Raw genomic sequence first — 12292 nt, forward strand, 5'->3', positions numbered from 1 at the left:
TGTGAAATGTGTGGTAAGTAGTGCCGATCCATAGTAGAGTGGGCTACGTGTGAATGCGAATCTTGAAAGTGAGAGAAAAAAAGCCAATACGCATTTATAAGTGATTTCAGTGTCCTATATATTAATAATGGCTCCCTGATGCCTGCAATTTATATACAGGATAAATTACCCAATGACGTAATTGTGAAAGAAAGCATTGATTTATATATTATCATATATGATGTTCATTCCCTTTAGGGGACCGTAGTACACATCATGACCTTTCCGAATACCGGATTCGGATTCGGGTACATCCTTATCTGTTATATAATTGACGATTTTAGTAGAAGAAACACATCATCAGCAATATTCACAATTATATGCAGAGAATACATTGGGGGCTTTTCTAATGGGGCAGTAGGTAGAGTCCCATGACACATTTTCTTTAATGGATGATAGGAAACACTCCTAACAAGCAATAATTATCATTCAGGCATGCACATATCTTAACCAATTAAAAACCCTGTGCTAGGCCATGGTGGGCAGACAGTAATGATAAATTATGGCTAAAGGGGATGCATAATCCATCACTGGCAAGAAACTTTGAGATGCCCTTAAAGGGGACTTGTCACAGAAAACAGGATTTTCTGTTTCTCAGTAAAAAAAATCTTAATAAATCTGCAAAAATATTTGTGGTTGTATAGGTTGCATTTACACATCAGTAACCATCAAGTGAACCTCTGAAAAGGGAATATTGGTAGCTTTTGGTAAAAGTAGTTTAATGTGTTAAAAAAAAAAAAAAAGTCAGATGAAAAATGTCCCAAATTTTGTGGTAAAAGAAAATTATGTTTTTGATGCAAGAAACCTTGACTAAGTCAATAGCTGCAACAAAAGTGTAAAATATGACTCCTGTTTTTGGCATGTAAGGAAGTTTAAGGCCACGCTGGGCTTTTGAACAGGCCATTAAAACCAAAGCCAAGCACGAGGACGTCATCTTTTCAATCAATGTGCAGCACTCAGTGGAGAAGTTCTTGGCCACCTGAGCATGAAATTCAGAAAACAGAGCACACTCTGTAGGTAATGATCCTTCTCCCTGTGTGCCGATGATTTAATTTAAATGTTTTAATGAACCTTAGCGCCTTGTCTCTAATAACCTCTGGTAAAGGATGTGTGCTTGTCTTCTTAATGGTTTGGGTGCAACCCCAGGGAAAATGAAACAGAAATATAGTGACCAAAGTGTATAATTTTTCAGCTTGTACTGCCTAAAAAAACTAGAGATGCACTAGAGTTCACATGAGTCACGTTGTGTGTAAAAAAAAAAAGAACTACGTAAAAGAAAGAACAGTGTACCGTACTAGTATTTGAATATATTAATAATCCTAAACTGGGACTCAGTCTGACGGCATTTCATTTCCCACACCCCTTCTTAATTTTTTTTTCTTTTTTTCAGTTCTCACAGAGCTTGAGAGCAAGTGATCTGTCCTCTGGTTTTTTATTAAGATTATTTAAGCCATAATTATTTTCCTTCGACATCGTCCATGGCATTTTAGGGTCAGTTCCCTTTGCATCCTATCATCATTATACCAGTGAGATTAATTTCTGTTTACTGGGAAAATCTCATTTTCAGGTTGCAGACTTTTAAACCTTTATTTAATATACTGCATGTTACAAATGTGGCAACATGTTAAATTAAACACGGTATTCCCTCACTCGAAAAAAAACTTGTTAAATGTTCCAATAGCATAGCTAGCACTGGCAAGACAACAAGTATAGCCCACAGTGAAGCCCCTCATGTTTAATGTCTTTTTTCAAAGAAGGAACTGAAGTTATAGTCATGTAATCTCAGGACTAAATTGGAAAAAAAGCTTGACGAATGGAGTGCACCGCCAACTCCTCGCAGACTACAAAAACAGCAAGCCGAAAATTGGAAACACTGAGGAGAGGAAGTGTTTTGCTTTAAACTGCTCTGAGGGACTGAACAAATGGAAATCTTGTGATCCTACCTGTCATCTTCCCCTTTCTGTCTTTCTGCCTCTTTTCCCAATTTTTAATCTTTGTTCTTTTCATTTATATGGCACTGAAGTGCAGGTAAAAAATCAGCATAGCAAACTCAATCAAGTCAAATTCAGATAGAAACAAAGACAAAATAAGGAAGAAAGCATGCACTTAGCCAAGCCAAAAGATAAATAATTTAACGTAAATGTAATTTCGCTTACAAACATGAAAGTGTATTTTTAAGGATTAGCCACCTGCTACAACATGAAAAAAAAAACAAAAAAACAAATGCCACAGAGAATGAAAGTCAAATTGGCATATTCATATCGAGATATTCTGTAATTTACTCACTCTAGGGCTCAGAACAAAGCTAAAAGATGTTTGATTTTTTAATCTGAGAAAACGAAAGCAGTCCATTACGCTGTTGATTTATTTCCGCACTCCCCACCAATTTTTACAATTAATTTCTGAAAAACTTGGTATTATTCCTGTCTTACAACTGTAAAAATTTTATTTTAACAATCATGGAAAACAACTGAATGTGGCAAAATACATTCATCAGTGGCTTCAACTTTGTCTGTCAGTCTTAGAATTTGGATTCTCTGCAGAAGCTTTTGGTCAAGGGCTTGAAGTTTCTTATTAAAATGTCAAGGGCAATCACAGGATAAACATGCTCCTGTACCTGGTTAGCAGAAAAGGCAGCCAATACAAATCAGAATGAAGAAACATCACTGATTTAGCATTAACAATGACATCTGGAGAGGATAGGGGGTGGAGGGAAAGAAACAGAGTGAGTGGAGATGTGCTGTTTGATCTTCCTGTCATGTCTGTAAATGAGTCTGATAGCAAATCTCCTTCCCCTTCAATGATCACCGCAGAGGTCTTAGGGCAGAGTAGAGGAAGCCAGAGAAATGATTTTCTTGCTCTAGAGAGATGGCATTTAAGTTAAAGCTTTACCATTGATTTGAATGTTTTTGCTCCTGGCCAAACTGAAAGGTACATTCCTGCGTGCTGTCTGAGGAAGCCCCTTTGATGAATAATTATATTAAATATATTATGAATTTAGGAACTTAATGTGAATGTTTCTTGTCATTGCAGGATTTTGGGCGTGTATAACACAGAAAATGATCAAATAAATCATTAAATTAGACCATTTCATTATTTATTTATTTTTATGTAATTGAAATTAGTATCACCACTAAACTTCAACAGACTGTAGGGCAAGACACTTTATCCAACACTTTACACACAACACTTTATCCAAAACAATAATCGATGTTTGACGTCAAGTGAAGGTTTTAAATTTCTACAGCTCATTGAAATCGTATATATGCATACAAGATATAATGTATTATAAGAAAGGTCTTAATCTCTAAAGAGAGTACTGAATCTAAATAAAAAGCAGTTTCTTACATAACATATTCCACATAACAGCATTCACTTAACAGATAGGTTCCATCTCTCACAGAGAATCACTTAACACTTGTGTCAATGCACACATCTATGAGCGGATGCTACGGACACTGTGGCAGTGTGACAATTTACAATTTTTTAAAATAGAAATAAGAAAGCAGAGAAGACAGGCCGGGGAAGGTGTTTCTAGACTGTTGATGAGAGCGGCAGAAGAGCCGGTTTGCACAAGGGTTTATCAACTGCTTCTGTTATCATCTTCCACTTTGACAGACTGAGGTACCACTGTGCCCTGATCCCTGATCATGACGGCCTACTGAGGACTTTATCAGTGAGTAGAACCGCTGTACTTCCTGCCTGAGTCCCACTGCCTGCATTAATGTATTGCCCACTGACTTCAGCCTCGATTGCGCTGCAGTGCAGAGCTTTTTATAAGAAAAAAAACGGGGAGTGGCCCCTCTCTAGGGCTCTCGCTTTCTGTGACTGTCTTTGTGGCACTGACTACATTTGTGTCAGTATGAATAAGTTCAATCCAATTGCTGTACTGTAAATTCTGCAGTGCAAAAAAAGTTTCATTATTGGTTTAACTATTTCTTCACAAAAGATTGTTTAATATTCCCTTGTGTAAACATTACCCTCAGGGGTCTGCTGTAGTACTGCGGGGGGTCCTACAATTATTGTGCGAGAAAAGAAAAAGCTAAATGCAGCATCATACAATACAAAATTAAGTTAAATTCAGCTAAAGCTAATTTTCAGTTAAATGGTTCGTTGTCCTTCCCACATAAAGATAAAGCTAAAGCTCAATTTTCCATTCTTCATCTCTATCCACCAAGGCCTGAAAAGAGTTGTCACACAATGTACTATGACTACAATTGCAAAAAGCACTTGGATTTAAACATTCACATAGCAATTATTTACAATCTGATCTTTTTTCCCCACCTGAAGTTTAAATGACTTTTCATTCAGATCATGATTACTCCCATAGTAATACCATAAAAAAAAAAAAAAAAAAAAGTAGAGTAGAGCATCCCCGTAACTCAACACCAAGGTCATGGGTTTGATTCCCAGGGAATGCATTAACTGATAAATACATTGAATGCAATGGTATTCTACTTTAGATAAAAGTGTCTTTCAAGTGCACATGCAAATCAGATATTTTATTTAGCAAAGAAGGATTAAACTGACAGACATTTATAAAGTTACAAAAAAAAACTAGTTTCAAATATACACTGTTCTGTATATATACTGTATCTTCAAAACTTAAAACTTTAGGAAGGTAGTGTAACTATTTTTAAGGGAATCTGAAACAGCCATTCCAAACATTTTACTGGAACTGCTTCTGAATACAAAACAAAGCTTCAATGTCACTTTTGTATGGGTCCACTGCATCATTTTATGCTCAATTTGTAGACAGCACAAAAACAAGCTTACAGGATACACCTGTCAGTGTTAAGATGCTTATGTAGATGCCTGGGAATTGCACAGGATGACATGTAAAAATGTCAAAGCATGCATATTACAGTACATGCTGTGCACAAGCCATCACATTTTAGTTTGAAGAAATGGCTGCCATATACTGTATAGTAACAGCGTGACAGTTCAGAGCACTGAGGGAACTCAAACTCTCCAGACTGTATACATCACTCAGAGAGATTGTTTAAAATTGAAACAATTTCTGCTTATAAATTTCATAAGTATGGGCAATGTACAACTGATTTAGAAGTGTTAAAACTGAGCTCTACTTTGAAAAAGTGATTTTAGTTTGAGAGCAGGCAAGATTTATGAGCATTTCTCTGTGTGTCTGTCTCTTGGAGAATTTCTTAGATGTAGATTAAGAGTAGCTGTCAGCTAAACACTTCCAGTCAAAGTCAAAGTGGCTGTGGTAACAAGACACTGTAAGAACAGCAGTAAGATGCCAACACTTTCACAAGGTCACAAAAACAAGTAATATGCCAGTGGCAATAATTACACATATAAACAGAAGAAATATAAAAAATAGAAAAGGTTTGTGTATTTTCAGAATAACAAATTATTTCGTCATCTTTTTATAGTATGAGCAATTTCATCAAAGCACACGCATTGCAGGAACTCAAAATTGTTTCTATTTTCGATTGACAAAATGGATCCCGAAACTGAAAGGGGAGAGAGAGAGAGAGAGAGAGAGAGAGAGAGAGAGAGAGAGAGAGAGAGAGAGAGAGAGAGAGAGAGAGAGAGATAGCTTGTTTAAGCATATGTTCAGAGAAGTGTTGTTCACTTGAGGAGCATCCTGGAGTAAGCTATCAGTCAACAGATAGCTGGGAGGGAGGACTTGACAGACACATTTATTAGGAATGGGATGACAGATGACACATAGCTCAAAGTGGTGCAAAGGGACATGTGTGGGGACTGCTAATTGCACAAGAACAGATATTTAAGAGTATTAGTTCAGCGTGGTACGCTCCCACACCTCCAGTTTCCAAACAGCTGGAAAGCTGTACCTCAGATCTTTTCCTCTTTGTGTTCTGCTTATGCTGTTATTCTTGTTTTTAATTCCATACTCTGTCTGTAGTGCTCGGTGGCAGAGCATTATGGGAGCTCAAGCACTCTGTGGCATCTGAGAGGCATGTCTCTGGGGGAGAGGTCTGACAAATGCTGGGTTTAGTTCCGTGACTGGCCCTGTGACTGCTGAATTACTCCACTAGGAGGTCCACTAGCTCAGAGAACACCCTGTGACTGTGGATAACCAAAGAGTGATGTGATAAAATGTATTTCTTTCATGCAGAATGATTGCAAAGGAAAAAAAAAATTAAGTAGCCAAAAATGTTATTAATTACTCAACCTCATGTCATTCCAAACCTGTATATTTCTGTAATATACAGAAATATATATTTTGAAGAAACAAACAGTTGTTGGTCCCATTGACTTCTTTAGTAAGGAAAGAAACACTATGGAAGTCAATGGGCAACATCAACTGTTTGATTACCAGCATTCTTCAAATTAACTTCTTCTGCATTCAACATAAGAAACAGACTCATACAGGTTTGGAACAACATGAGGGTGAGTAAATGATGACAAAATGTACATTTCAAGGTGAACCATCCCTTAAGTGCGTGTATTCATAGAGCATGTTTCTGTTATATTTTGCACATGGGTAATCTTTAAAAGTATTCTGAAGGAAATGCAAATCTATCCATCCATGTATATTAAAAACAATAAAATAAGATTATCAATCACATGCCTTGGTCTTGGCAAGAAAACTGCCCAACATGCCCCCAGTGGTTTAAGCTAATTTTATTTTAATTATTTATTAATTTATTGTTTAAATAAATTATGAAATATAGCATTAGGTGATGATAATCTGAATTAAAATTGGAAGTAATGCATGGGAAAGAATCCCCACCACTAACATCACTCATTGCTGTTGGCTGCTATTAAATATGTATCCAAACTCTGTTGACTTTATTCAGAATATCTATCAGACACAACATCCTTACTTAAGTCAACAGGTTTAATCATGAATAATTATTAAGTAATGTGACTATAACATTTATGAAGACTGTCCTTCAACATCAGCGCAGAATAATTAATATTCATAATCTCTACCATTACCGTAGTGATGTCACAACTCATCCATTATCAGCATCCCTCCCCACTCTAAACTCATTCTCTTGCAGAAAGTGCACATTTGGAGGTTCAAACTCCTCGGGGAATGAGCCATAAGGTCATCCGGTTACCCTTGTGCAAGGCTCCATCACTAGCTTGCTCCAGGGAGACTGTCCCTGTAATAAGTTTGTTCTAAGTCACTTTGGATAAAAGTTTTTGCTAAATGGGTACCATCTTGAACCATGGTACCACTACAGTAGGATAACAGATGCTTTTATCCAAAGTGCTTGAAGTACACTCATTACTGTACAGAGACAGTCCCCTTGGAGCAACCTAAGTGTCTTGCTAAAGGGCACAATGGTGATAGTTCATGGATTGCCTGTTGCAGTGTTCAAACTAGTAACTTCTTGATTACAAGCCCAGAACCACTACATCATCCTGTTAATTAAAAAAAAGTAAAATGACAAGAGTAAGAGAGTGTGGGAATCATCAGATGTCCTCTGCGCAATGCAGATGGAGATACAAGTGCTCAGGAGGCTAAAGGCAATGGAAGACTTTTTTGAGGTTAATCTCTACTGTATGCATGAACTAGTCTAATCTGTTCTGCGGCACTATTGATGGACCTGATAGCGATGCTAATGCATTAGTAAGAGCTCTCACGGCAGGGCTGAAGTTGCATAGATATTATATGCATGCCTGTGTAGCACAAAGGCCTGCTTATGGATTTATTTCCTTTGCATTTAATACACAAATCTTTGCAGATAATGCTACATATTGTACAACATTCCATCTCGCAAAACATATTCATTATTTGCTAATTAGTCATTTACACAGACAATGACACAAAAGTAGTCAAACCATATGATATTACTAAAGTAAGGAAATATGTCTATCTATCTATCTATCTATCTATCTATCTATCTATCTATCTATCTATCTATCTATCTATCTATCTATCTATCTATCTATCTATCTATCTATCTATCAAAGAACCATCTATAAGCACTTGCTGAACATAAAGAGTGCAAATATAATACAACACAGACTAAGCAGTGAGGGCAATACGCAAATCAACCATCGCTCCTCTGCAATGTCTGCAATCTTGAACAGGGCTCGCCATTATTGCTTGATTTGCACTGGTCGAGGTGGTATATTCTTTTGCCAGGTAGACAGTAATAACTCAAAGCCGGCTGCCACAGACACTCGGATGTTCCCCCAGTGAGACTGATTTGATGAGATGGCGATGCCTCCATTCATTTGACTGAAGGGCCTGAACAGCCCTGAGCGGATCACAGAGGCTCGCATCTCATATCTTCAGTGGCTGAGCCATGAGAAGGAAAGGCATTTACTTGTGCACACACATACACACACACACACACACACACAAACCGTGCCATAACCAACACATGCATCTACCCAGATCCATACATGCAAATGTATGCAAATATCACATGTTCCCCAGCATGCCACGCAGGTTATTTTGCGTTGTACATGGGCGAGTTGTGCATCACTTAACCCCAGGAAACCCCTGCGCTAGTGCCTCAATGGCTCAATGCATCATCTTCCTGCAATCATCTAATAACAACCCAATAACATTTTGTTATTCATTTTGATTGAATTGGGCTGTTTTGCCGTTATAAAGCCCATGGCGGATGTTCTTTGAGGTCGGTAAACAACATCACAATCACAGCAGGTGAGTGCTGCTCATAGATCACTGCCTGAAATTAAAATACATAATTAGAACATCCAACATATGTGCATTCTTTCACATCGAAGACATCAACAGCTTGGTCTGCAACTTGCTTGGAATCGTTCTTGATCCCTTGGCAAGTTTTTCTAGGATCTTAAACCCCATTAAAATGATTCAAATGTAATTTGTTTTGTGATGAGATTCTAGTGACATGTTGTTAAGGTGAGAGGTGGTTTATCAGATGCAAGAGCATATGGAGATCAACTGCAGTGGAAACAGGAAGTGATCAGCCAGAATTACCAGTGTAAAGTAATCTGGTAAATCAAGGCTATCAAACACTTTTTTATTTCCTTTAAACCACTTTACTATACCATAAAATATCCATGTATCCGTGAGGGAAACATCTTGCCCCGCCTCAAACCATGATAGATAATGAAATAAAATGTCTTAAAAGGATTAAAAATGCTTGACCTAGCAAATCTGTAAACAGCCGTTTTCCGCATCCGACGCGTAACTACAATGCATGTGTCAGGGAAAGTTTACAGCTTTCCAAATATTGGTCCAGCGAAGTGGGTGACAGAAAAAGTGGGAACGTGATGGCTGACGGGTTTGGGGAGGGGGGAAGGAGGATACAGGAGCAGAAACGAGGGAGGTGATGTACGACTGCTGAGTCTGAAAATGCGACCGTGGAATTTACAGTCTTGGTGAAGGGGGTGGGAGTGGGAAGAATTTAAAAGATGTTTTCCAATTATAAAAGATTGTACAAACAGGGCGGAGGGTAAACGGTGAATGCTCATGTGCTGTGTGTGTATGTACCGCTTCTTAACCTCTGCGTCGGCTGATTTATACACCCACTAACACACTCCTGAACTCCAAGAGTGTAATTAAATCAGGCCGCTCAAAACGAACATCCATTCTGCATTAGTTGTTCTCTCTGTGGATTTACTGTGATGTGGGGTGAAGAGGGTCTTCTCTCAGTGGGGGCAGGCCAAGGAGGTCTATAATACCTGGAGAATGCTATTTGTTAACATTAATATTCATCTTTACAGTCCCAGGACCACCCGGAAGTATGAGATTTACTGTAAAATCTACTACACTTGCTCATGGTGCCACATAACTTTTTGAGCCAATCAGTAACACTTTATTTTAGCATCTCTTAACTAGTTGTTTATTAGCATGTATATTATTAGAATATTAGTCGTATATTAGTACTAAATAAGCACATATTAATGGCTTATTCTACATGATCTTATTCTACATACCTAATCTTACCCAATACCTAAACTTAACAACCACCTTACTAACTATTAATAAGCAGCCAATTGGGAATTTATTGAGGGAAATGTTTAAGTTAATAGTGAATAAGTGTTCCATATTCTAAAGTGTTACCAGCCAATCATTTGCGAATGTCATGTGACTAAGTGTATTTTCAGACCTGTAAGTTGTTTGCTTTGTTCCGAAACAGGGACTTAAATTGTTATGTTCTTGCATTCTCTTCTTGGTTTGGTTTGCTTTTACAAGACAACATTTCAAAGTGTACCAAAATGTTGTATGCAACTCTCATATAAGCACAACCTGGTAAGAGTGCACCTGTTTATATTTTGGAATTATGTTCATAGTGTCATACTTGTAATGCACCTGTTTCAGAAAAGAGCAATTAAGAACAGATTGGTTCGTTCGTCTGTTAGGTCGAATTGTTTTCTCACCACAACTAAACCGCTCCAGAGTGTATTTCCAATTTGGAAGAGACCAGCTCGCTCAGATGATCTCAGACCTATTGTTTTGGTGTGGGTCCAAACAAGGTTGTTGTGTTCATACATGCCTAAACAAACTGAACTAAGGGTCAAAATGCACTAGGTTCTCAAAAAAAAAAAAAAAAAAAACACTCCAACAACCCTCTACATTGCGAGTAAATCACTCACATATGCGAGTACATTTTACTCTATGCGACTAAATGATGTCTATCGTTAGACATTGGCTAATAAATTCTTAGATTTTACTCGCCAGTGTGTGTGTTCAAGGCTATTAGAAGATTAGCACATTTTCACTCACTGAACACTGACTGAGTGCTTCAGAGTTCTCTCTCCATCAAGTGATCTGTACTTTTCAATTCATCTCAGTGGACGCACAGCGCACCTGTATTTGCTGAACTGTAAACTCTTTGTGAAGGCGCACGACTCGCCGTCGCTTTACTGATAGCGCTGTTTCTCACACATGCAAAGAGAGAGAGCGAGACTCTTACAATGCTGAATTGACGCACTACATGTAAACTATATTCTTTTTTGTATATTCCTGTCAAAATAATGGAGTTCATTTAGAATTATTTAACTTTTTATAACAAGCATAAGATAAGCCGGTTTTGTCCGGTAGTGGGCGGAGCTAATGCACAAATGGCAATTTCATTGGCTGACGCTGATCTATTACCGTCCCTGTTTTGATTTCATCAAATCAGTTCTACCGAACGCAGACAATGTGATTAATATTCATGAACCCAGCAGCTCATCAATCCGTAGTGCATTGTTATATTATTAGTATGGTAGTGAAATTAGTTGTAGTATTATCTTTTAATAATAATTAATATGATCTATTACTATTTTTTATTTATTTTTTACAGAAACCCTGAATGACCAACAATATCTAAAGCATCACCACCAGTCTCAAGTTCAGTTAAAATTACAAATATGCATTCATACATGGTTACCAAGTTTTAGTTCTAATCACTTAAGTTCTATCATTAAATAGTGCTTAATACCATAATGATTGACTGACTGATTATGAAGCTTTAAGAAGATTTAAGAAGCTGTGCCATTTTACAAAGATAAAGGTGTGAACGTGTCCAAATATCATGGCTAATTTGCAGATTGCACTACAACAATGCTGTCTTAAACCTTTTACTGGTGACTATCCTGAGTTATTACACAGCTGTAAGGGAAAAGTCTAAGTAAATTTGAAATTTGTTAGGGTCTTGTAAGAATCAGGCACTATAACAGAATTGTAAAAAAAAATATATATATATATATATATATATATATATATATATATATTTTGCCAGAATACAAAACAAGTTTTGAATAGTCAAACACAACAATCTTCTAGAGAATGTGAAGAAATCTTACAAATGAGAGGGTGACTGTGGTGATTGTATGCTCTCTGACAGCTGACATTTTGATGTTTAGAGTGTAGGGAATTTTTTTTTTCCTTACCTGAATGTGTTATATGGTGATTTTATGAAAGGAATAGTTCACCCAAAATGAAAATTCTGTCACCATTTACTCTACCTCATGCTATTCCAAACCTAGAGTATGACTTTTCTTTCTTTTTTTTGGTTAATAATGTTCTACCTGCTCCTTTCTGTATAATGAAAATAGTAAATGTGGGTGGGTGCTATCAAACTACACATTGACAAAAAGCACCATACAAGTATGTATCATAGTATTCTTCAAGTCTTCAAAAGTCTTACAACAACATTGTTCAAGGAACAGAGGGGAATCTATTTATCGAAAATCTTGCCCTAACTGGGCTGAGAGGAGTGCCTATGTTTCCCTTAACCAGTGAAATATTTATCTAGCCTTGTTCTTTAAACTGAGAAGCAGAATACTTTTTTCTCTTGATGTAAATGTTAGGTAATAGTATCAT

The 12292-nt window shown here is 37.2% G+C and overlaps 1 protein-coding gene across 1 annotated transcript in view; it reads right to left on the reverse strand.

The window, feature by feature from the left end:
* LOC132143875 (catenin alpha-2-like) overlaps positions 1–12292 on the reverse strand; it is a 491992-nt gene that overhangs the window by 82825 nt on the left and 396875 nt on the right. The gene's annotated exons all lie outside the window — the stretch shown is intronic.

This window comes from Carassius carassius, chromosome 7, assembly GCF_963082965.1.
Source record: "Carassius carassius chromosome 7, fCarCar2.1, whole genome shotgun sequence".
Taxonomy (NCBI): Eukaryota; Metazoa; Chordata; class Actinopteri; order Cypriniformes; family Cyprinidae; genus Carassius; species Carassius carassius.